Here is a 25,109-nt window from a genome sequence, read left to right as displayed (position 1 = left end):
AAATCTTACGCTATTAAAGAAAAAACTTCTTGCTCGCTGAAATATGTTCATTTGCTGAAAATCAACAAAACCACGAAAAGTTCTTGTATTTGAAAATAAAATCTTTTTGCATTAAAGAAGAAAGATCTAGCTGACTGAAATAAGTTCATTAGATGAAAACCAATAAAAATTGATAAGAATTATGAAAAGTTCTTGCATTTTCAGATAAAATCTTACGCTACTAAAGAAAAAACTTCTAGCTCGCTGAAATACGTTCATTTGCTGCAAACCAACAAAACGACGAAAAGTTCTTGTATTTGAAGATAAAATCTTTTTGCTTTGAAGAAGAAAGATCGAGCTGACTGAAATAAGTTCATGAGATGAAAACCAACAAAAATTGACAAGAACAACGAAAAGTTCTTGTATTTTAAGATAAAATCTTACGCTATTAAAGAAAAAACTTCGAGCTCGCTGAAATATGTTCATTTGCTGAAAATCAACAAAACCACGAAAAGTTCTTGTATTTGAAGATAAAATCTTTTTGCATTAAAGAAGAAAGATCCAGCTGACTGAAATAAGTTCATTAGATGAAAACCAACAAAAATTGATAACAACTACGAAAAGTTCTTGTATTTTAAGATAAAATCTCACGCTACTAAAGAAAACACTTCTTGCTCGCTGAAATACGTTCATTTGCTGAAAACCAACAAAACTACGAAAAGTTCTCGTATTTGAAGATAAAATCTTTTTGCTTTGAAGAAGAAAGATCCAGCTGACTGAAATAAGTTCATTGGATGAAAACCAACAAAAATTGACAAGAATCACGAAAAGTTCTTGTATTTTAAGATAAAATCTTACGCTATTAAAGAAAAAACTTCTTGCTCGCTGAAATATGTTCATTTGCTGAAAATCAACAAAACCACGAAAAGTTCTTGTATGTGAGGATAAAATCTTTTTGCATTCAAGAAGAACGATCCAGCTGACTGAAATAAGTTCATTGGATGAAAACCAACAAAAATTGACAAGAACCACGAAAAGTTCTTGTATTTTAAGCTAAAATCTTACGCTATTAAAGAAAAAACTTCTTGTTCGCTGAAATATGTTCATTTGCTGAAAATCAACAAAACCACGAAAAGTTCTTGTATTTGAAAATAAAATCTTTTTGCATTAAAGAAGAAAGATCTAGCTGACTGAAATAAGTTCATTAGATGAAAACCAATAAAAATTGATAAGAACTATGAAAAGTACTTGCATTTTAAGATAAAATCTTACGCTACTAAAGAAAAAACTTCTAGCTCGCTGAAATACGTTCATTTGCTGAAAACCAACAAAACGACGAAAAGTTCTTGTATTTGAAGATAAAATCTTTTTGCTTTGAAGAAGAAAGATCGAGGTGACTGAAATCAGTTCATGAGATGAAAACCAACAAAAATTGACAAGAACCACGAAAAGTTCTTGTATTTTAAGCTAAAATCTTACGCTATTAAAGAAAAAACTTCTTGCTCGCTGAAATATGTTCATTTGCTGAAAATCAACAAAACCACGAAAAGTTCTTGTATTTGAAAATAAAATCTTTTTGCATTAAAGAAGAAAGATCTTGCTGACTGAAATAAGTTCATTAGATGAAAACCAACAGAAATTGACAAGAACCACGAAAAGTTCTTGTATTTTAAGATAAAATCTTACGCTATTAAAGAAAACACTTCTTGCTCGCTGAAATATGTTCATTTGCTGAAAATCAACAAAACCACGAAAAGTTCTTGTATTTGAAGATAAAATCTTTTTGCTTTGGAGAAGAAAGATCGAGCTGACTGAAATAAGTTCATTGGATGAAAACCAACAAAAATTGACAACAACCACGAAAAGTTCTTGTATTTTAAGATAAAATCTTACGCTATTAAAGAAAAAACTTCTTGCTCGCTGAAATATGTTCATTTGCTGAAAATCAACAAAACCACGAATAGTTCTTGTATTTGAAAATAAAATCTTTTTGCATTAAAGAAGAAAGATCTAGCTGACTGAAATAAGTTCATTAGATGAAAGCCAATAAAAATTGATAAGAATTATGAAAAGTTCTTGCATTTTCAGATAAAATCTTACGCTACTAAAGAAAAAACTTCTAGCTCGCTGAAATACGTTCATTTGCTGCAAACCAACAAAACGACGAAAAGTTCTTGTATTTGAAGATAAAATCTTTTTGCTTTGAAGAAGAAAGATCGAGCTGACTGAAATAAGTTCATGAGATGAAAACCAACAAAAATTGACAAGAACAACGAAAAGTTCTTGTATTTTAAGATAAAATCTCACGCTACTAAAGAAAACACTTCTTGCTCGCTGAAATACGTTCATTTGCTGAAAACCAACAAAACTACGAAAAGTTCTTGTATTTGAAGATAAAATCTTTTTGCTTTGAAGAAGAAAGATCGAGGTGACTGAAATAAGTTCATTAGATGAAAACCAACAAAAATTGACAAGAACCACGAAAAGTTCTTGTATTTTAAGATAAAATCTTACGCTATTAATGAAAAAACTTCTTGCTCGATGAAATATGTTCATTTGCTGAAAATCAACAAAACCACGAAAAGTTCTTGTATTTGAAGATAAAATCTTTTTGCTTTGAAGATGAAAGATCGAGCTGACTGAAATAAGTTCATGAGATGAAAACCAACAGAAATTGACAAGAACCACGAAAAGTTCTTGTATTTTAAGATAAAATCTTACTCTATTAAAGAAAAAACTTCTTGCTCGCTGAAATATGTTCATTTGCTGAAAACGATGAAAACCACGAAAAGCTCTTGTATTTGAAGATAAAATCTTTTTGCCTTCAAGAAGAAAGATCCAGCTGACTAAAATAAGTTCATTTGATGAAAACAAACAAAAATTGACAAGAACCACGAAAAGTTCTTGTATTTTAAGCTAAAATCTTACGCTATTAAAGAAAAAACTTCTTGCTCGCTGAAATATGTTCATTTGCTGAAAATCAACAAAACCACGAAAAGTTCTTGTATGTGAAGATAAAATCTTTTTGCATTCAAGAAGAACGATCCAGCTGACTGAAATAAGTTCATTTGATGAAAACCAACAAAAATTGACAAGAACCACGAAAAGTTCTTGTATTTTAAGCTAAAATCTTAGGCTATTAAAGAAAAAACTTCTTGTTCGCTGAAATATGTTCATTTGCTGAAAATCAACAAAACCACGAAAAGTTCTTGTATTTGAAAATAAAATCTTTTTGCTTCAAAGAAGAAAGATCTAGCTGACTGAAATAAGTTCATTAGATGAAAACCAATAAAAATTGATAAGAACTATGAAAAGTTCTTGCATTTTAAGATAAAATCTTACGCTACTAAAGAAAAAACTTCTTGTTCGCAGAAATACGTTCATTTGCTGAAAACCAACAAAACGACGAAAAGTTCTTGTATTTGAAGATTAAATCTTTTTGCTTTGAAGAAGAAAGATCGAGGTGACTGAAATCAGTTCATTAGATGAAAACCAACAAAAATTGACAAGAACCACGAAAAGTTCTTGTATTTTAAGATAAAATCTTACGCTATTAATGAAAAAACTTCTTGCTCGCTGAAATATGTTCATTTGCTGAAAATCAACAAAACCACGAAAAGTTCTTGTATGTGAAGATAAAATCTTTTTGCATTCAAGAAGAACGATCCAGCTGACTGAAATAAGTTCATTTGATGAAAACCAACAAAAATTGACAAGAACCACGAAAAGTTCTTGTATTTTAAGCTAAAATCTTAGGCTATTAAAGAAAAAACTTCTTGTTCGCTGAAATATGTTCATTTGCTGAAAATCAACAAAACCACGAAAAGTTCTTGTATTTGAAAATAAAATCTTTTTGCTTCAAAGAAGAAAGATCTAGCTGACTGAAATAAGTTCATTAGATGAAAACCAATAAAAATTGATAAGAACTATGAAAAGTTCTTGCATTTTAAGATAAAATCTTACGCTACTAAAGAAAAAACTTCTTGTTCGCAGAAATACGTTCATTTGCTGAAAACCAACAAAACGACGAAAAGTTCTTGTATTTGAAGATTAAATCTTTTTGCTTTGAAGAAGAAAGATCGAGGTGACTGAAATCAGTTCATTAGATGAAAACCAACAAAAATTGACAAGAACCACGAAAAGTTCTTGTATTTTAAGATAAAATCTTACGCTATTAATGAAAAAACTTCTTGCTCGCTGAAATATGTTCATTTGCTGAAAATCAACAAAACCACGAAAAGTTCTTGTATTTGAAGATAGAATCTTTTTGCTTTGAAGAAGAAATATCGAGCTGACTGAAATAAGTTAATGAGATGAAAACCAACAGAAATTGACAAGAACCACGAAAAGTTCTTGTATTTTAAGCTAAAATCTTAGGCTATTAAAGAAAAAACTTCTTGTTCGCTGAAATATGTTCATTTGCTGAAAATCAACAAAACCACGAAAAGTTCTTGTATTTGAAAATAAAATCTTTTTGCTTCAAAGAAGAAAGATCTAGCTGACTGAAATAAGTTCATTAGATGAAAACCAACAAAAATTGATAACAACTACGAAAAGTTCTTGTATTTTAAGATAAAATCTCACGCTAGTAAAGAAAAATCTTCTTGCTCGCTGAAATACGTTCATTTGCTGAAAACCAACAAAACTACGAAAAGTTCTTGTGTTTGAAGATAAAATCTTTTTGCTTTGAAGAAGAAAGATCGAGCTGACTGAAATAAGTTCATTCGATGAAAACCAACAGAAATTGACAAGAACCACGAAAAGTTCTTGTATTTTAAGATAAAATCTTACGCAATGAAAGAAAAAACTTCTTGCTCGCTGAAATATGTTCATTTGCTGAAAATCAACAAAACCACGAAAAGTTCTTGTATTTGAAGATAAAATCTTTTTGCTTTGGAGAAGAAAGATCGAGCTGACTGAAATAAGTTCATTCGATGAAAACCAACAAAAATTGACAAGAACCACAAAAGGTTCTTGTATTTTAAGCTAAAATCTTACGCTATTAAAGAAAAAACTTCTTGCTCGCTGAAATATGTTCATTTGCTGAAAATCAACAAAACCACGAAAAGTTCTTGTATTTGAAAATAAAATCTTTTCGCATTGAAGAAGAAAGATCTAGCTGACTGAAATAAGTTCATTAGATGAAAACCAATAAAAATTGATAAGAATTATGAAAAGTTCTTGCATTTTCAGATAAAATCTTAAGCTACTAAAGAAAAAACTTCTAGCTCGCTGAAATACGTTCATTTGCTGAAAATCAACAAAACGACGAAAAGTTCTTGTATTTGAAGATAAAATCTTTTTGCTTGGAAGAAGAAAGATCGAGCTGACTGAAATAAGTTCATGAGATGAAAACCAACAAAAATTGACAAGAACCACAAAAGGTTCTTGTATTTTCAGCTAAAATCTTACGCTATTAAAGAAAAAACTTCTTGCTCGCTGAAATATGTTCATTTGCTGAAAATCAACAGAACCACGAAAAGTTCTTGTATTTGAAAATAAAATCTTTTTGCATTAAAGAAGAAAGATCTAGCTGACTGAAATAAGTTCATTAGATGAAAACCAATAAAAATTGATAAGAATTATGAAAAGTTCTTGCATTTTCAGATAAAATCTTACGCTACTAAAGAAAAAACTTCTAGCTCGCTGAAATACGTTCATTTGCTGCAAACCAACAAAACGACGAAAAGTTCTTGTATTTGAAGATAAAATCTTTTTGCTTTGAAGAAGAAAGATCCAGCTGACTGAAATAAGTTCATTGGATGAAAACCAACAAAAATTGACAAGAACCACGAAAAGTTGTTGTATTTTAAGATAAAATCTTACGCTATTAAAGAAAAAACTTCTTGCTCGCTGAAATATGTTCATTTGCTGAAAATCAACAAAACCACGAAAAGTTCTTGCATTTGAAAATAAAATCTTTTTGCATTAAAGAAGAAAGATCTAGCTGACTGAAATAAGTTCATTAGATGAAAACCAACAAAAATTGATAACAACTCCGAAAAGTTCTTGTATTTTAAGATAAAATCTCACGCTATGAAAGAAAACACTTCTTGCTCGCTGAAATACGTTCATTTGCTGAAAACCAACAAAACTACGAAAAGTTCTTGTATTTGAAGATAAAATCTTTTTGCTTTGAAGAAGAAAGATCCAGCTGACTGAAATAAGTTCATTGGATGAAAACCAACAAAAATTGACAAGAATCACGAAAAGTTCTTGTATTTTAAGATAAAATCTTACGCTATTAAAGAAAAAACTTCTTGCTCGCTGAAATATGTTCATTTGCTGAAAATCAACAAAACCACGAAAAGTTCTTGTCTGTGAAGATAAAATCTTTTTGCATTCAAGAAGAACGATCCAGCTGACTGAAATAAGTTCATTGGATGAAAACCAACAAAAATTGACAAGAATCACGAAAAGTTCTTGTATTTTAAGATAAAATCTTACGCTATTAAAGAAAAAACTTCTTGCTCGCTGAAATATGTTCATTTGCTGAAAATCAACAAAACCACGAAAAGTTCTTGTATTTGAAAATAAAATCTTTTTGCATTAAAGAAGAAAGATCTAGCTGACTGAAATAAGTTCATTAGATGAAAACCAACAAAAATTGATAACAACTCCGAAAAGTTCTTGTATTTTAAGATAAAATCTCACGCTATGAAAGAAAACACTTCTTGCTCGCTGAAATACGTTCATTTGCTGAAAACCAACAAAACTACGAAAAGTTCTTGTATTTGAAGATAAAATCTTTTTGCTTTGAAGAAGAAAGATCCAGCTGACTGAAATAAGTTCATTGGATGAAAACCAACAAAAATTGACAAGAATCACGAAAAGTTCTTGTATTTTAAGATAAAATCTTACGCTATTAAAGAAAAAACTTCTTGCTCGCTGAAATATGTTCATTTGCTGAAAATCAACAAAACCACGAAAAGTTCTTGTCTGTGAAGATAAAATCTTTTTGCATTCAAGAAGAACGATCCAGCTGACTGAAATAAGTTCATTGGATGAAAACCAACAAAAATTGACAAGAACCACGAAAAGTTCTTGTATTTTAAGCTAAAATCTTACGCTATTAAAGAAAAAACTTCTTGTTCGCTGAAATATGTTCATTTGCTGAAAATCAACAAAACCACGAAAAGTTCTTGTATTTGAAAATAAAATCTTTTTGCATTAAAGAAGAAAGATCTAGCTGACTGAAATAAGTTCATTAGATGAAAACCAATAAAAATTGATAAGAACTATGAAAAGTTCTTGCATTTTAAGATAAAATCTTACGCTACTAAAAAAAAAACTTCTAGCTCGCTGAAATACGTTCATTTGCTGAAAACCAACAAAACGACGAAAAGTTCTTGTATTTGAAGATAAAATCTTTTTGCTTTGAAGAAGAAAGATCGAGCTGACTGAAATAAGTTCATTAGATGAAAACCAACAAAAATTGACATGAACAACGAAAAGTTCTTGTATTTTAAGATAAAATCTTACGCTATTAAAGAAAAAACTTCTAGCTCGCTGAAATCCGTTCATTTGCTGAAAACCAAAAAAACGACGAAAAGTTCTTGTATTTGAAGATAAAATCTTTTTGCTTTGAAGAAGAAAGATCGAGGTGACTGAAATAAGTTCATTGGATGAAAACCAACAAAAATTGACAAGAACCACGAAAAGTTCTTGTATTTTAAGATAAAATCTTACGCTATTAATGAAAAAACTTCTTGCTCGATGAAATATGTTCATTTGCTGAAAATCAAAACCACGAAAAGTTCTTGTATTTGAAGATAAAATCTTTTTGCTTTGAAGATGAAAGATCGAGCTGACTGAAATAAGTTCATGAGATGAAAACCAACAGAAATTGACAAGAACCACGAAAAGTTCTTGTATTTTAAGATAAAATCTTTTTGCCTTCAAGAAGAAAGATCCAGCTGACTAAAATAAGTTCATTTGATGAAAACAAACAAAAATTGACAAGAACCACGAAAAGTTCTTGTATTTTAAGCGAAAATCTTACGCTATTAAAGAAAAAACTTCTTGCTCGCTGAAATATGTTCATTTGCTAAAAATCAACAAAACCACGAAAAGTTCTTGTATGTGAAGATAAAATCTTTTTGCATTCAAGAAGAACGATCCAGCTGACTGAAATAAGTTCATTAGATGAAAACCAACAAAAATTGACAAGAACCACGAAAAGTTCTTGTATTTTAAGCTAAAATCTTAGGCTATTAAAGAAAAAACTTCTTGTTCGCTGAAATATGTTCATTTGCTGAAAATCAACAAAACCACGAAAAGTTCTTGTATTTGAAAATAAAATCTTTTTGCTTCAAAGAAGAAAGATCTAGCTGACTGAAATAAGTTCATTAGATGAAAACCAATAAAAATTGATAAGAACTATGAAAAGTTCTTGCATTTTAAGATAAAATCTTACGCTACTGAAGAAAAAACTTCTTGTTCGCAGAAATACGTTCATTTGCTGAAAACCAACAAAACGACGAAAAGTTCTTGTATTTGAAGATTAAATCTTTTTGCTTTGAAGAAGAAAGATCGAGGTGACTGAAATCAGTTCATTAGATGAAAACCAACAAAAATTGACAAGAACCACGAAAAGTTCTTGTATTTTAAGATAAAATCTTACGCTATTAATGAAAAAACTTCTTGCTCGCTGAAATATGTTCATTTGCTGAAAATCAACAAAACCACGAAAAGTTCTTGTATTTGAAGATAGAATCTTTTTGCTTTGAAGAAGAAAGATCGAGCTGACTGAAATAAGTTCATGAGATGAAAACCAACAGAAATTGACAAGAACCACGAAAAGTTCTTGTATTTTAAGCTAAAATCTTAGGCTATTAAAGAAAAAACTTCTTGTTCGCTGAAATATGTTCATTTGCTGAAAATCAACAAAACCACGAAAAGTTCTTGTATTTGCAAATAAAATCTTTTTGCTTCAAAGAAGAAAGATCCAGCTGACTGAAATAAGTTCATTAGATGAAAACCAATAAAAATTGATAAGAACTATGAAAAGTTCTTGCATTTTAAGATAAAATCTTACGCTACTAAAGAAAAAACTTCTTGTTCGCAGAAATACGTTCATTTGCTGAAAACCAACAAAACGACGAAAAGTTCTTGTATTTGAAGATAAAATCCTTTTGCTTTGAAGAAGAAAGATCGAGGTGACTGAAATCAGTTCATTCGATGAAAACCAACAAAAATTGACAAGAACCACGAAAAGTTCTTGTATTTTAATATAAAATCTTACGCTATTAAAGAAAAAACTTCTTGCTCGCTGAAATATGTTCATTTGCTGAAAATCAACAAAACCACGAAAAGTTCTTGTATTTGAAGATAAAATCTTTTTGCTTTGAAGAAGAAAGATCCAGCTGACTGAAATAAGTTCATTGGATGAAAACCAACAAAAATTGACAAGAATCACGAAAAGTTCTTGTATTTTAAGATAAAATCTTACGCTATTAAAGAAAAAACTTCTTGCTCGCTGAAATATGTTCATTTGCTGAAAATCAACAAAACCACGAAAAGTTCTTGCATTTGAAAATAAAATCTTTTTGCATTAAAGAAGAAAGATCTAGCTGACTGAAATAAGTTCATTAGATGAAAACCAACAAAAATTGATAACAACAACGAAAAGTTCTTGTATTTTAAGATAAAATCTCACGCTACTGAAGAAAAATCTTCTTGCTCGCTGAAATACGTTCATTTGCTGAAAACCAACAAAACTACGAAAAGTTCTTGTGTTTGAAGATAAAATCTTTTTGCTTTGAAGAAGAAAGATCCAGCTGACTGAAATAAGTTCATTGGATGAAAACCAACAAAAATTGACAAGAATCGCGAAAAGTTCTTGTATTTTAAGATAAAATCTTACGCTATTAAAGAAAAAACTTCTTGCTCGCTGAAATTTGTTCATTTGCTGAAAATCAACAAAACCACGAAAAGTTCTTGTATTTGAAGATAAAATCTTTTTGCTTTGGAGAAGAAAGATCGAGCTGACTGAAATAAGTTCATTGGATGAAAACCAACAAAAATTGACAACAACCACGAAAAGTTCTTGTATTTTAAGATAAAATCTTACGCAATTAAAGAAAAAACTTCTTGCTCGCTGAAATATGTTCATTTGCTGAAAATCAACAAAACCACGAAAAGTTCTTGTATTTGAAGATAAAATCTTTTTGCTTTGGAGAAGAAAGATCGAGCTGACTGAAATAAGTTCAGTGGATGAAAACCAACAAAAATTGACAACAACCACGAAAAGTTCTTGTATTTTAAGATAAAATCTTTCGCTATTAAAGAAAAAACTTCTTGCTCGCTGAAATATGTTCTATTGCTGAAAATCAACAAAACCACGAAAAGTTCTTGTATGTGAAGATAAAATCTTTTTGCATTCAAGAAGAACGATCCAGCTGACTGAAATCAGTTCATTCGATGAAAACCAACAAAAATTGACAAGAACCACAAAAGGTTCTTGTATTTTAAGCTAAAATCTTACGCTATTAAAGAAAAAACTTCTTGCTCGCTGAAATATGTTCATTTGCTGAAAATCAACAAAACCACGAAAAGTTCTTGTATTTGAAAATAAAATCTTTTTGCATTGAAGAAGAAATATCTAGCTGACTGAAATAAGTTCATTAGATGAAAACCAATAAAAATTGATAAGAATTATGAAAAGTTCTTGCATTTTCAGATAAAATCTTACGCTACTAAAGAAAAAACTTCTCGCTCGCTGAAATACGTTCATTTGCTGAAAATCAACAAAACGACGAAAAGTTCTTGTATTTGAAGATAAAATCTTTTTGCTTTGAAGAAGAAAGATCGAGCTGACTGAAATAAGTTCATGAGATGAAAACCAACAAAAATTGACAAGAACAACGAAAAGTTCTTGTATTTTAAGATAAAATCTTACGCTATTAAAGAAAAAACTTCTTGCTCGCTGAAATATGCTCATTTCCTGAAAATCAACAAAACCACGAAAAGTTCTTGTATTTGAAGATAAAATCTTTTTGCACTCAAGAAGAAAGATCTAGCTGACTGAAATAAGTTCATTAGATGAAAACCAACAAATATTGATAACAACTGCGAAAAGTTCTTGTATTTTAAGATAAAATCTCACGCGACCAAAGAAAAAACTTCTTGCTCGCTGAAATACGTTCATTTGCTGAAAACCAACAAAACTACGAAAAGTTCTTGTATTTGAAGATAAAATATTTTTGCTTTGAAGAAGAAAGATCCAGCTGACTGAAATAAGTTCATTGGATGAAAACCAACAAAAATTGACAAGAATCACGAAAAGTTCTTGTATTTTAAGATAAAATCTTACGCTATTAAAGAAAAAACTTCTTGCTCGCTGAAATATGTTCATTTGCTGAAAATCAACAAAACCACGAAAAGTTCTTGTATGTGAAGATAAAATCTTTTTGCATTCAAGAAGAAAGATCCAGCTGACTGAAATCAGTTCATTCGATGAAAACCAACAAAAATTGACAAGAACCACAAAAGGTTCTTGTATTTTAAGCTAAAATCTTACGCTATTAAAGAAAAAACTTCTTGCTCGCTGAAATATGTTCATTTGCTGAAAATCAACAAAACCACGAAAAGTTCTTGTATTTGAAAATAAAATCTTTTTGCATTCAAGAAGAAAGATCTAGCTGACTGAAATAAGTTCATTAGATGAAAACCAATAAAAATTGATAAGAATTATGAAAAGTTCTTGCATTTTCAGATAAAATCTTACGCTACTAAAGAAAAAACTTCTAGCTCGCTGAAATACGTTCATTTGCTGCAAACCAACAAAACGACGAAAAGTTCTTGTATTTGAAGATAAAATCTTTTTGCTTTGAAGAAGAAAGATCGAGCTGACTGAAATAAGTTCATGAGATGAAAACCAACAAAAATTGATAACAACTACGAAAAGTTCTTGTATTTTAAGATAAAATCTCACGCGACCAAAGAAAAAACTTCTTGCTGGCTGAAATACGTTCATTTGCTGAAAACCAACAAAACTACGAAAAGTTCTTGTATTTGAAGATAAAATATTTTTGCTTTGAAGAAGAAAGATCCAGCTGACTGAAATAAGTTCATTGGATGAAAACCAACAAAAATTGACAAGAATCACGAAAAGTTCTTGTATTTTAAGATAAAATCTTACGCTATTAAAGAAAAAACTTCTTGCTCGCTGAAATATGTTCATTTGCTGAAAATCAACAAAACCACGAAAAGTTCTTGTATTTGAAGATAAAATCTTTTTGCATTAAAGAAGAAAGATCTAGCTGACTGAAATAAGTTCATTAGATGAAAACCAACAAAAATTGATAACAACTACGAAAAGTTCTTGTATTTTAAGATAAAATCACACGCTACTAAAGAAAAAACTTCTTGCTCGCTGAAATACGTTCATTTGCTGAAAACCAACAAAACTACGAAAAGTTCTTGTATTTGAAGATAAATTCTTTTTGCTTTGAAGAAGAAAGATCCAGCTGACTGAAATAAGTTCATTGGATGAAAACCAACAAAAATTGACAAGAACCACGAAAAGTTCTTGTATTTTAAGCTAAAATCTTACGCTATTAAAGAAAAAACTTCTTGTTCGCTGAAATATGTTCATTTGCTGAAAATCAACAAAACCACGAAAAGTTCTTGTATTTGAAAATAAAATCTTTTTGCTTTGAAGAAGAAAGATCTAGCTGACTGAAATAAGTTCATTAGATGAAAACCAATAAAAATTGATAAGAACTATGAAAAGTTCTTGCATTTTAAGATAAAATCTTACGCTACTAAAGAAAAAACTTCTAGCTCGCTGAAATACGTTCATTTGCTGAAAACCAACAAAACGACGAAAAGTTCTTGTATTTGAAGATAAAATCTTTTTGCTTTGAAGAAGAAAGATCGAGGTGACTGAAATCAGTTCATGAGATGAAAACCAACAAAAATTGACAAGAACCACGAAAAGTTCTTGTATTTTAAGCTAAAATCTTACGCTATTAAGGAAAAAACTTCTTGCTCGCTGAAATATGTTCATTTGCTGAAAATCAACAAAACCACGAAAAGTTCTTGTATTTGGAAATAAAATCTTTTTGCATTAAAGAAGAAAGATCTAGCTGACTGAAATAAGTTCATTAGATGAAAACCAACAAAAATTGACAAGAACAACGAAAAGTTCTTGTATTTTAAGATAAAATCTTACGCTATTAAAGAAAAAACTTCCAGCTCGCTGAAATACGTTCATTTGCTGAAAACCAACAAAACGACGAAAAGTTCTTGTATTTGAAGATAAAATCTTTTTGCTTTGAAGAAGAAAGATCGAGGTGACTGAAATAAGTTCATTAGATGAAAACCAACAAAAATTGACAAGAACCACGAAAAGTTCTTGTATTTTAAGATAAAATCTTACGCTATTAATGAAAAAACTTCTTGCTCGATGAAATATGTTCATTTGCTGAAAATCAACAAAACCACGAAAAGTTCTTGTATTTGAAGATAAAATCTTTTTGCTTTGAAGATGAAAGATCGAGCTGACTGAAATAAGTTCATGAGATGAAAACCAACAGAAATTGACAAGAACCACGAAAAGTTCTTGTATTTTAAGATAAAATCTTACGCTATTAAAGAAAAAACTTCTTGCTCGCTGAAATATGTTCATTTGCTGAAAACGATGAAAACCACGAAAAGCTCTTGTATTTGAAGATAAAATCTTTTTGCATTCAAGAAGAAAGATCCAGCTGACTGAAATAAGTTCATTTGATGAAAACAAACAAAAATTGACAAGAACCACGAAAAGTTCTTGTATTTTAAGCTAAAATCTTACGCTATTAAAGAAAAAACTTCTTGCTCGCTGAAATATGTTCATTTGCTGAAAATCAACAAAACCACGAAAAGTTCTTGTATGTGAAGATAAAATCTTTTTGCATTCAAGAAGAACGATGCAGCTGACTGAAATAAGTTTATTAGATGAAAACCAACAAAAATTTACAAGAACCACGAAAAGTTCTTGTATTTTAAGCGAAAATCTTAGGCTATTAAAGAAAAAACTTCTTGTTCGCTGAAATATGTTCATTTGCTGAAAATCAACAAAACCACGAAAAGTTCTTGTATTTGAAAATAAAATCTTTTTGCTTCAAAGAAGAAAGATCTAGCTGACTGAAATAAGTTCATTAGATGAAAACCAATAAAAATTGATAAGAACTATGAAAAGTTCTTGCATTTTAAGATAAAATCTTACGCTACTAAAGAAAAAACTTCTTGTTCGCAGAAATACGTTCATTTGCTGAAAACCAACAAAACGACGAAAAGTTCTTGTATTTGAAGATAAAATCTTTTTGCTTTGAAGAAGAAAGATCGAGGTGACTGAAATCAGTTCATGAGATGAAAACCAACAAAAATTGACAAGAACCACGAAAAGTTCTTGTATTTTAAGATAAAATCTTACGCTATTAATGAAAAAACTTCTTGCTCGCTGAAATATGTTCATTTGCTGAAAATCAACAAAACCACGAAAAGTTCTTGTATTTGAAGATAAAATCTTTTTGCTTTGAAGAAGAAAGATCGAGCTGACTGAAATAAGTTCATGAGATGAAAACCAACAGAAATTGACAAGAACCACGAAAAGTTCTTGTATTTTAAGATAAAATCTTACGCAATTAAAGAAAAAACTTCTTGCTCGCTGAAATATGTTCATTTGCTGAAAATCAACAAAACCACGAAAAGTTCTTGTATTTGAAAATGAAATCTTTTTGCATTAAAGAAGAAAGATCTTGCTGACTGAAATAAGTTCATTTGATGAAAACCAACAAAAATTGATAACAACTACGAAAAGTTCTTGTATTTTAAGATAAAATCTCACGCTACTAAAGAAAACACTTATTGCTCGCTGAAATACGTTCATTTGCTGAAAACCAACAAAACTACGAAAAGTTCTTGTATTTGAAGATAAAATCTTTTTGCTTTGAAGAAGAAAGATCCAGCTGACTGAAATAAGTTCATTGGATGAAAACCAACAAAAATTGACAAGAATCACGAAAAGTTCTTGTATTTTAAGATAAAATCTTACGCTATTAAAGAAAAAACTTCTTGCTCGCTGAAATATGTTCATTTGCTGAAAATCAACAAAACCACGAAAAGTTCTTGTATGTGAAGATAAAATCTTTTTGCATTCAAGAAGAACGATCCAGCTGACTGAAATAAGTTCATTGGATGAAAACCAACAAAAATTTACAAGAACCACGAAAAGTTCTTGTATTTTAAGCTAAAATCATCCGCTATTAAAGAAAAAACTTCTTGCTCGCTGAAATATGTTCATTTGCTGAAAATCAACAAAACCACGAAAAGTTCTTGTATTTGAAAATGAAATCTTTTTGCATTAAAGAAGAAAGATCTAGCTGACTGAAATAAGTTCATTAGATGAAAACCAATAAAAATTGATAAGAACTATGAAAAGTTCTTGCATTTTAAGATAAAATCTTACGCTACTAAAGAAAAAACTTCTAGCTCGCTGAAATACGTTCATTTGCTGAAAACGATGAAAACGACGAAAAGCTCTTGTATATGAAGATAAAATCTTTTTGCATTCAAGAAGAAAGATCCAGCTGACTGAAATAAGTTCATTTGATGAAAACAAACAAAAATTGACAAGAACCACGAAAAGTTCTTGTATTTTAAGCTAAAATCTTACACTATTAAAGAAAAAACTTCTTGCTCGCTGAAATATGTTCATTTGCTGAAAATCAACAAAACCACGAAAAGTTCTTGTATGTGAAGATAAAATCTTTTTGCATTCAAGAAGAACGATCCAGCTGACTGAAATAAGTTCATTAGATGAAAACCAACAAAAATTGACAAGAACCACAAAAGGTTCTTGTATTTTAAGCTAAAATCTTACGCTATTAAAGAAAAAACTTCTTGCTCGCTGAAATATGTTCATTTGCTGAAAATCAACAAAACCACGAAAAGTTCTTGTATTTGAAAATAAAATCTTTTTGCTTTCAAGAAGAAAGATCTAGCTGACTGAAATAAGTTCATTAGATGAAAACCAATAAAAATTGATAAGAATTATGAAAAGTTCTTGCATTTTCAGATAAAATCTTACGCTACTAAAGAAAAAACTTCTAGCTCGCTGAAATACGTTCATTTGCTGCAAACCAACAAAACGACGAAAAGTTCTTGTATTTGAAGATAAAATCTTTTTGCTTTGAAGAAGAAAGATCGAGCTGACTGAAATAAGTTCATGAGATGAAAACCAACAAAAATTGATAACAACTACGAAAAGTTCTTGTATTTTAAGATAAAATCTCACGCGACCAAAGAAAAAACTTCTTGCTGGCTGAAATACGTTCATTTGCTGAAAACCAACAAAACTACGAAAAGTTCTTGTATTTGAAGATAAAATATTTTTGCTTTGAAGAAGAAAGATCCAGCTGACTGAAATAAGTTCATTGGATGAAAACCAACAAAAATTGACAAGAATCACGAAAAGTTCTTGTATTTTAAGATAAAATCTTACGCTATTAAAGAAAAAACTTCTTGCTCGCTGAAATATGTTCATTTGCTGAAAATCAACAAAACCACGAAAAGTTCTTGTATTTGAAGATAAAATCTTTTTGCATTAAAGAAGAAAGATCTAGCTGACTGAAATAAGTTCATTAGATGAAAACCAACAAAAATTGATAACAACTACGAAAAGTTCTTGTATTTTAAGATAAAATCACACGCTACTAAAGAAAAAACTTCTTGCTCGCTGAAATACGTTCATTTGCTGAAAACCAACAAAACTACGAAAAGTTCTTGTATTTGAAGATAAATTCTTTTTGCTTTGAAGAAGAAAGATCCAGCTGACTGAAATAAGTTCATTGGATGAAAACCAACAAAAATTGACAAGAACCACGAAAAGTTCTTGTATTTTAAGCTAAAATCTTACGCTATTAAAGAAAAAACTTCTTGTTCGCTGAAATATGTTCATTTGCTGAAAATCAACAAAACCACGAAAAGTTCTTGTATTTGAAAATAAAATCTTTTTGCTTTGAAGAAGAAAGATCTAGCTGACTGAAATAAGTTCATTAGATGAAAACCAATAAAAATTGATAAGAACTATGAAAAGTTCTTGCATTTTAAGATAAAATCTTACGCTACTAAAGAAAAAACTTCTAGCTCGCTGAAATACGTTCATTTGCTGAAAACCAACAAAACGACGAAAAGTTCTTGTATTTGAAGATAAAATCTTTTTGCTTTGAAGAAGAAAGATCGAGGTGACTGAAATCAGTTCATGAGATGAAAACCAACAAAAATTGACAAGAACCACGAAAAGTTCTTGTATTTTAAGCTAAAATCTTACGCTATTAAGGAAAAAACTTCTTGCTCGCTGAAATATGTTCATTTGCTGAAAATCAACAAAACCACGAAAAGTTCTTGTATTTGGAAATAAAATCTTTTTGCATTAAAGAAGAAAGATCTAGCTGACTGAAATAAGTTCATTAGATGAAAACCAACAAAAATTGACAAGAACAACGAAAAGTTCTTGTATTTTAAGATAAAATCTTACGCTATTAAAGAAAAAACTTCCAGCTCGCTGAAATACGTTCATTTGCTGAAAACCAACAAAACGACGAAAAGTTCTTGTATTTGAAGATAAAATCTTTTTGCTTTGAAGAAGAAAGATCGAGGTGACTGAAATAAGTTCATTAGATGAAAACCAACAAAAATTGACAAGAACCACGAAAAGTTCTTGTATTTTAAGATAAAATCTTACGCTATTAATGAAAAAACTTCTTGCTCGATGAAATATGTTCATTTGCTGAAAATCAACAAAACCACGAAAAGTTCTTGTATTTGAAGATAAAATCTTTTTGCTTTGAAGATGAAAGATCGAGCTGACTGAAATAAGTTCATGAGATGAAAACCAACAGAAATTGACAAGAACCACGAAAAGTTCTTGTATTTTAAGATAAAATCTTACGCTATTAAAGAAAAAACTTCTTGCTCGCTGAAATATGTTCATTTGCTGAAAACGATGAAAACCACGAAAAGCTCTTGTATTTGAAGATAAAATCTTTTTGCATTCAAGAAGAAAGATCCAGCTGACTGAAATAAGTTCATTTGATGAAAACAAACAAAAATTGACAAGAACCACGAAAAGTTCTTGTATTTTAAGCTAAAATCTTACGCTATTAAAGAAAAAACTTCTTGCTCGCTGAAATATGTTCATTTGCTGAAAATCAACAAAACCACGAAAAGTTCTTGTATGTGAAGATAAAATCTTTTTGCATTCAAGAAGAACGATGCAGCTGACTGAAATAAGTTTATTAGATGAAAACCAACAAAAATTGACAAGAACCACGAAAAGTTCTTGTATTTTAAGCGAAAATCTTAGGCTATTAAAGAAAAAACTTCTTGTTCGCTGAAATATGTTCATTTGCTGAAAATCAACAAAACCACGAAAAGTTCTTGTATTTGAAAATAAAATCTTTTTGCTTCAAAGAAGAAAGATCTAGCTGACTGAAATAAGTTCATTAGATGAAAACCAATAAAAATTGATAAGAACTATGAAAAGTTCTTGCATTTTAAGATAAAATCTTACGCTACTAAAGAAAAAACTTCTTGTTCGCAGAAATACGTTCATTTGCTGAAAACCAACAAAACGACGAAAAGTTCTTGTATTTGAAGATAAAATCTTTTTGCTTTGAAGAAGAAAGATCGAGGTGACTGAAATCAGTTCATGAGATGAAAACCAACAAAAATTGACAAGAACCACGAAAAGTTCTTGTATTTTAAGATAAAATCTTACGCTATTAATGAAAAAACTTCTTGCTCGCTGAAATATGTTCATTTGCTGAAAATCAACAAAACCACGAAAAGTTCTTGTATTTGAAGATAAAATCTTTTTGCTTTGAAGAAGAAAGATCGAGCTGACTGAAATAAGTTCATGAGATGAAAACCAACAGAAATTGACAAGAACCACGAAAAGTTCTTGTATTTTAAGATAAAATCTTACGCAATTAAAGAAAAAACTTCTTGCTCGCTGAAATATGTTCATTTGCTGAAAATCAACAAAACCACGAAAAGTTCTTGTATTTGAAAATGAAATCTTTTTGCATTAAAGAAGAAAGATCTTGCTGACTGAAATAAGTTCATTTGATGAAAACCAACAAAAATTGATAACAACTACGAAAAGTTCTTGTATTTTAAGATAAAATCTTACGCTATTAAAGAAAAAACTTCTTGCTCGCTGAAATATGTTCATTTGCTGAAAATCAACAAAACCACGAAAAGTTCTTGTATGTGAAGATAAAATCTTTTTGCATTCAAGAAGAACGATCCAGCTGACTGAAATAAGTTCATTGGATGAAAACCAACAAAAATTTACAAGAACCACGAAAAGTTCTTGTATTTTAAGCTAAAATCATCCGCTATTAAAGAAAAAACTTCTTGCTCGCTGAAATATGTTCATTTGCTGAAAATCAACAAAACCACGAAAAGTTCTTGTATTTGAAAATGAAATCTTTTTGCATTAAAGAAGAAAGATCTAGCTGACTGAAATAAGTTCATTAGATGAAAACCAATAAAAATTGATAAGAACTATGAAAAGTTCTTGCATTTTAAGATAAAATCTTACGCTACTAAAGAAAAAACTTCTAGCTCGCTGAAATACGTTCATTTGCTGAAAACGATGAAAACGACGAAAAGCTCTTGTATATGAAGATAAAATCTTTTTGCATTCAAGAAGAAAGATCCAGCTGACTGAAATAAGTTCATTTGATGAAAACAAACAAAAATTGACAAGAACCACGAAAAGTTCTTGTATTTTAAGCTAAAATCTTACACTATTAAAGAAAAAACTTCTTGCTCGCTGAAATATGTTCATTTGCTGAAAATCAACAAAACCACGAAAAGTTCTTGTATGTGAAGATAAAATCTTTTTGCATTCAAGAAGAACGATCCAGCTGACTGAAATAAGTTCATTAGATGAAAACCAACAAAAATTGACAAGAACCACGAAAAGTTCTTGTATTTTAAGCTAAAATCTTAGGCTATTAAAGAAAAAACTTCTTGTTCGCTGAAATATGTTCATTTGCTGAAAATCAACAAAACCACGAAAAGTTCTTGTATTTGAAAATAAAATCTTTTTGCTTCAAAGAAGAAAGATCTAGCTGACTGAAATAAGTTCATTAGATGAAAACCAATAAAAATTGATAAGAACTATGAAAAGTTCTTGCATTTTAAGATAAAATCTTACGCTACTGAAGAAAAAACTTCTTGTTCGCTGAAATACATTCATTTGCTGAAAACCAACAAAACGACGAAAAGTTCTTGTATTTGAAGATAAAATCTTTTTGCTTTGAAGAAGAAAGATCGAGGTGACTGAAATCAGTTCATTAGATGAAAACCAACAAAAATTGACAAGAACCACGAAAAGTTCTTGTATTTTAATATAAAATCTTACGCTATTAATGAAAAAACTTCTTGCTCGCTGAAATATGTTCATTTGCTGAAAATCAACAAAACCACGAAAAGTTCTTGTCTTTGAAGTTAAAATCTTTTTGCACTCAAGAAGAAAGATCGAGCTGACTGAAATAAGTTCATTGGATGAAAACCAACAGAAATTGACAAGAACCACGAAAAGTTCTTGTATTTTAAGATAAAATCTTGCGCAATTAAAGAAAAAACTTCTTGCTCGCTGAAATATGTTCATTTGCTGAAAATCAACAAAACCACGAAAAGTTCTTGTATTTGAAGATAAAATCTTTTTGCTTTGGAGAAGAATGATCGAGCTGACTGAAATAAGTTCATTGGATGAAAACCAACAAAAATTGACAACAACCACGAAAAGTTCTTGTATTTTAAGATAAAATCTTACGCTATTAAAGAAAAAACTTCTTGCTCGCTGAAATATGTTCATTTGATGAAAACCAATAAAAATTGATAAGAATTATGAAAAGTTCTTGCATTTTCAGATAAAATCTTACGCTACTAAAGAAAAAACTTCTAGCTCGCTGAAATACGTTCATTTGCTGAAAATCAACAAAACGACGAAAAGTTCTTGTACTTGAAGATAAAATCTTTTTGCTTTGAAGAAGAAAGATCGAGCTGACTGAAATAAGTTCATGAGATGAAAACCAACAAAAATTGACAAGAACAACGAAAAGTTCTTGTATTTTAAGATAAAATCTTACGCTATTAAAGAAAAAACTTCTAGCTCGCTGAAATATGTTCATTTGCTGAAAATCAACAAAACCACGAAAAGTTCTTGTATTTGAAGATAAAATCTTTTTGCATTAAAGAATAAAGATGTAGCTGACTGAAATAAGTTCATTGGATGAAAACCAACAAAAATTGATAACAACTACGAAAAGTTCTTGTATTTTAAGATAAAATCTCACGCTACTAAAGAAAACACTTCTTGCTCGCTGAAATACGTTCATTTGCTGAAAACCAACAAAACGACGAAAAGTTCTTGTATTTGAAGATAAAATCTTTTTGCTTTGAAGAAGAAAGATCGAGCTGACTGAAATAAGTTCATGAGATGAAAACCAACAAAAATTGACAAGAACAACGAAAAGTTCTTGTATTTTAAGATAAAATCTTACGCTATTAAAGAAAAAACTTCTTGCTCGCCGAAACATGTTCATTTGCTGAAAACCAAGAAAACCACGAAAAGCTCTTGTATTTGAAGATAAAATCTTTTTGCATTCAAGAAGAAAGATCCAGCTGACTGAAATAAGTCCATTAGATGAAAACCAACAAAAATTGATAACAACTACGAAAAGTTCTTGTATTTTAAGATAAAATCTCACGCTACTAAAGAAAAAATTTCTTGCTCGCTGAAATACGTTCATTTGCTGAAAACCAACAAAACGACGAAAAGTTCTTGTATTTGAAGATAAAATCTTTTTGCTTTGAAGAAGAAAGATCCAGCTGACTGAAATAAGTTCATTGGATGAAAACCAACAAAAATTGACAAGAATCACGAAAAGTTCTTGTATTTTAAGATAAAATCTTACGCTATTAAAGAAAAAACTTCTTGCTCGCTGAAATATGTTCATTTGCTGAAAATCAACAAAACCACGAAAAGTTCTTGTATGTGAAGATAAAATCTTTTTGCATTCAAGAAGAACGATCCAGCTGACTGAAATAAGTTCATTGGATGAAAACCAACAAAAATTGACAAGAACCACGAAAAGTTCTTGTATTTTAAGCTAAAATCTTACGCTATTAAAGAAAAAACTTCTTGTTCGCTGAAATATGTTCATTTGCTGAAAATCAACAAAACCACGAAAAGTTCTTGTATTTGAAAATAAAATCTTTTTGCATTAAAGAAGAAAGATCTAGCTGACTGAAATAAGTTCATTAGATGAAAACCAATAAAAATTGATAATAACTATGAAAAGTTCTTGCATTTTAAGATAAAATCTTACGCTACTAAAGAAAAAACTTCTTGTTCGCTGAAATACGTTCATTTGCTGAAAACCAACAAAACGACGAAAAGTTCTTGTATTTGAAGATAAAATCTTTTTGCTTTGAAGAAGAAAGATCGAGGTGACTGAAATCAGTTCATTAGATGAAAACCAACAAAAATTGACAAGAACCACGAAAAGTTCTTGTATTTTAAGATAAAATCTTACGCTATTAAAGAAAACCTTCTTGCTCGCTGAAATATGTTCATTTGCTGAAAATCAACAAAACCACGAAAAGTTCTTGTATGTGAAGATAAAATCTTTTTGCACTCAAGAAAAAAGATCCAGCTGACTGAAATAAGTTCATTTGATGAAAACCAACAAAAATTGACAAGAACCACGAAAAGTTCTTGTATTTTAAGCCAAAATCTTACGCTATTAAAGAAAAAACTTCTTGCTCGCTGAAATATGTTCATTTGCTCAAAATTAACAAAACCACGAAAAGTTCTTGTATGTGAAGATAAAATCTTTTTGCATTCAAGAAGAACGATCCAGCTGACCGAAATCAGTCCATTAGATGAAATCCAACAAAAATTGACAAGAACCACGAAAAGTTCTTGTATTTTAAGCTAAAATCTTACGCTATTAAAGAAAAAACTTCTTGCTCGCTGAAATATGTTCATTTGCTGAAAATCAACAAAACCACGAAAAGTTCTTGTATTTGAAAATAAAATATTTTTGCATTAAAGAAGAAAGATCCAGCTGACTGAAATAAGTTCATTTGATGAAAACCAACAAAAATTGACAAGAACAACGAAAAGTTCTTGTATTTTAAGATAAAATCTTTCGCTATTAAAGAAAAAACTTCTCGCTCGCTGAAATATGTTCATTTGCTGAAAATCAACAAAACCACGAAAAGTTCTTGTGTGTGAAGATAAAATCTTTTTGCATTCAAGAAGAACGATCCAGCTGACTGAAATAAGTTCATTAGATGAAAACCAACAAAAATTGATAACAACTACGAAAAGTTCTTGTGTTTTGAGCTGAAATCTTACGCTATTAAAGAAAAAACTTCTTGCTCGCTGAAATATGTTCATTTGCTGAAAATCAACAAAACCACGAAAAGTTCTTGTATGTGAAGATAAAATCTTTTTGCATTCAAGAAGAACGATCCAGCTGACTGAAATCAGTTCAGTAGATGAAAACCAACAAAAATTGACAAGAACCACGAAAAGTTCTTGTATTTTAAGCTAAAATCTTACGCTATTAAAGAAAAAACTTCTTGCTCGCTGAAATATGTTCATTTGCTGAAAATCAACAAAACCACGAAAAGTTCTTGTATTTGAAGTTAAAATCTTTTTGCACTCAAGAAGAAAGATCGAGCTGACTGAAATAAGTTCATTGGATGAAAACCAACAGAAATTGACAAGAACCACGAAAAGTTCTTGTATTTTAAGATAAAATCTTACGCAATTAAAGAAAAAACTTCTTGCTCGCTGAAATATGTTCATTTGCTGAAAATCAACAAAACCACGAAAAGTTCTTGTATTTGAAGATAAAATCTTTTTGCTTTGGAGAAGAATGATCGAGCTGACTGAAATAAGTTCATTGGATGAAAACCAACAAAAATTGACAACAACCACGAAAAGTTCTTGTATTTTAAGATAAAATCTTACGCTATTAAAGAAAAAACTTCTTGCTCGCTGAAATATGTTCTATTGCTGAAAATCAACAAAACCACGAAAAGTTCTTGTATGTGAAGATAAAATCTTTTTGCATTCAAGAAGAACGATCCAGCTGACTGAAATCAGTTCATTCGATGAAAACCAACAAAAATTGACAAGAACCACAAAAGGTTCTTGTATTTTAAGCTAAAATCTTACGTAATTAAAGAAAAAACTTCTTGCTCGCTGAAATATGTTCATTTGCTGAAAATCAACAAAACCACGAAAAGTTCTTGTATTTGAAAATAAAATCTTTTTGCATTAAAGAAGAAAGATCAAGCTGACTGAAATAAGTTCATTTGATGAAAACCAATAAAAATTGATAAGAATTATGAAAAGTTCTTGCATTTTCAGATAAAATCTTACGCTACTAAAGAAAAAACTTCTAGCTCGCTGAAATACGTTCATTTGCTGAAAATCAACAAAACGACGAAAAGTTCTTGTACTTGAAGATAAAATCTTTTTGCTTTGAAGAAGAAAGATCGAGCTGACTGAAATAAGTTCATGAGATGAAAACCAACAAAAATTGACAAGAACAACGAAAAGTTCTTGTATTTTAAGATAAAATCTTACGCTATTAAAGAAAAAACTTCTAGCTCGCTGAAATATGTTCATTTGCTGAAAATCAACAAAACCACGAAAAGTTCTTGTATTTGAAGATAAAATCTTTTTGCATTAAAGAATAAAGATGTAGCTGACTGAAATAAGTTCATTGGATGAAAACCAACAAAAAATGATAACAACTACGAAAAGTTCTTGTATTTTAAGATAAAATCTCACGCTACTAAAGAAAACACTTCTTGCTCGCTGAAATACGTTCATTTGCTGAAAACCAACAAAACTACGAAAAGTTCTTGTATTTGAAGATAAAATCTTTTTGCTTTGAAGAAGAAAGATCGAGCTGACTGAAATAAGTTCATGAGATGAAAACCAACAAAAATTGACAAGAACAACGAAAAGTTCTTGTATTTTAAGATAAAATCTCACGCTACTAAAGAAAACACTTCTTGCTCGCTGAAATACGTTCATTTGC

This window comes from Heptranchias perlo, chromosome 1 (assembly GCF_035084215.1).
Source record: "Heptranchias perlo isolate sHepPer1 chromosome 1, sHepPer1.hap1, whole genome shotgun sequence".
NCBI classification, from domain to species: domain Eukaryota; kingdom Metazoa; phylum Chordata; class Chondrichthyes; order Hexanchiformes; family Hexanchidae; genus Heptranchias; species Heptranchias perlo.
Note: the sequence above shows the minus strand (reverse complement) of the source record.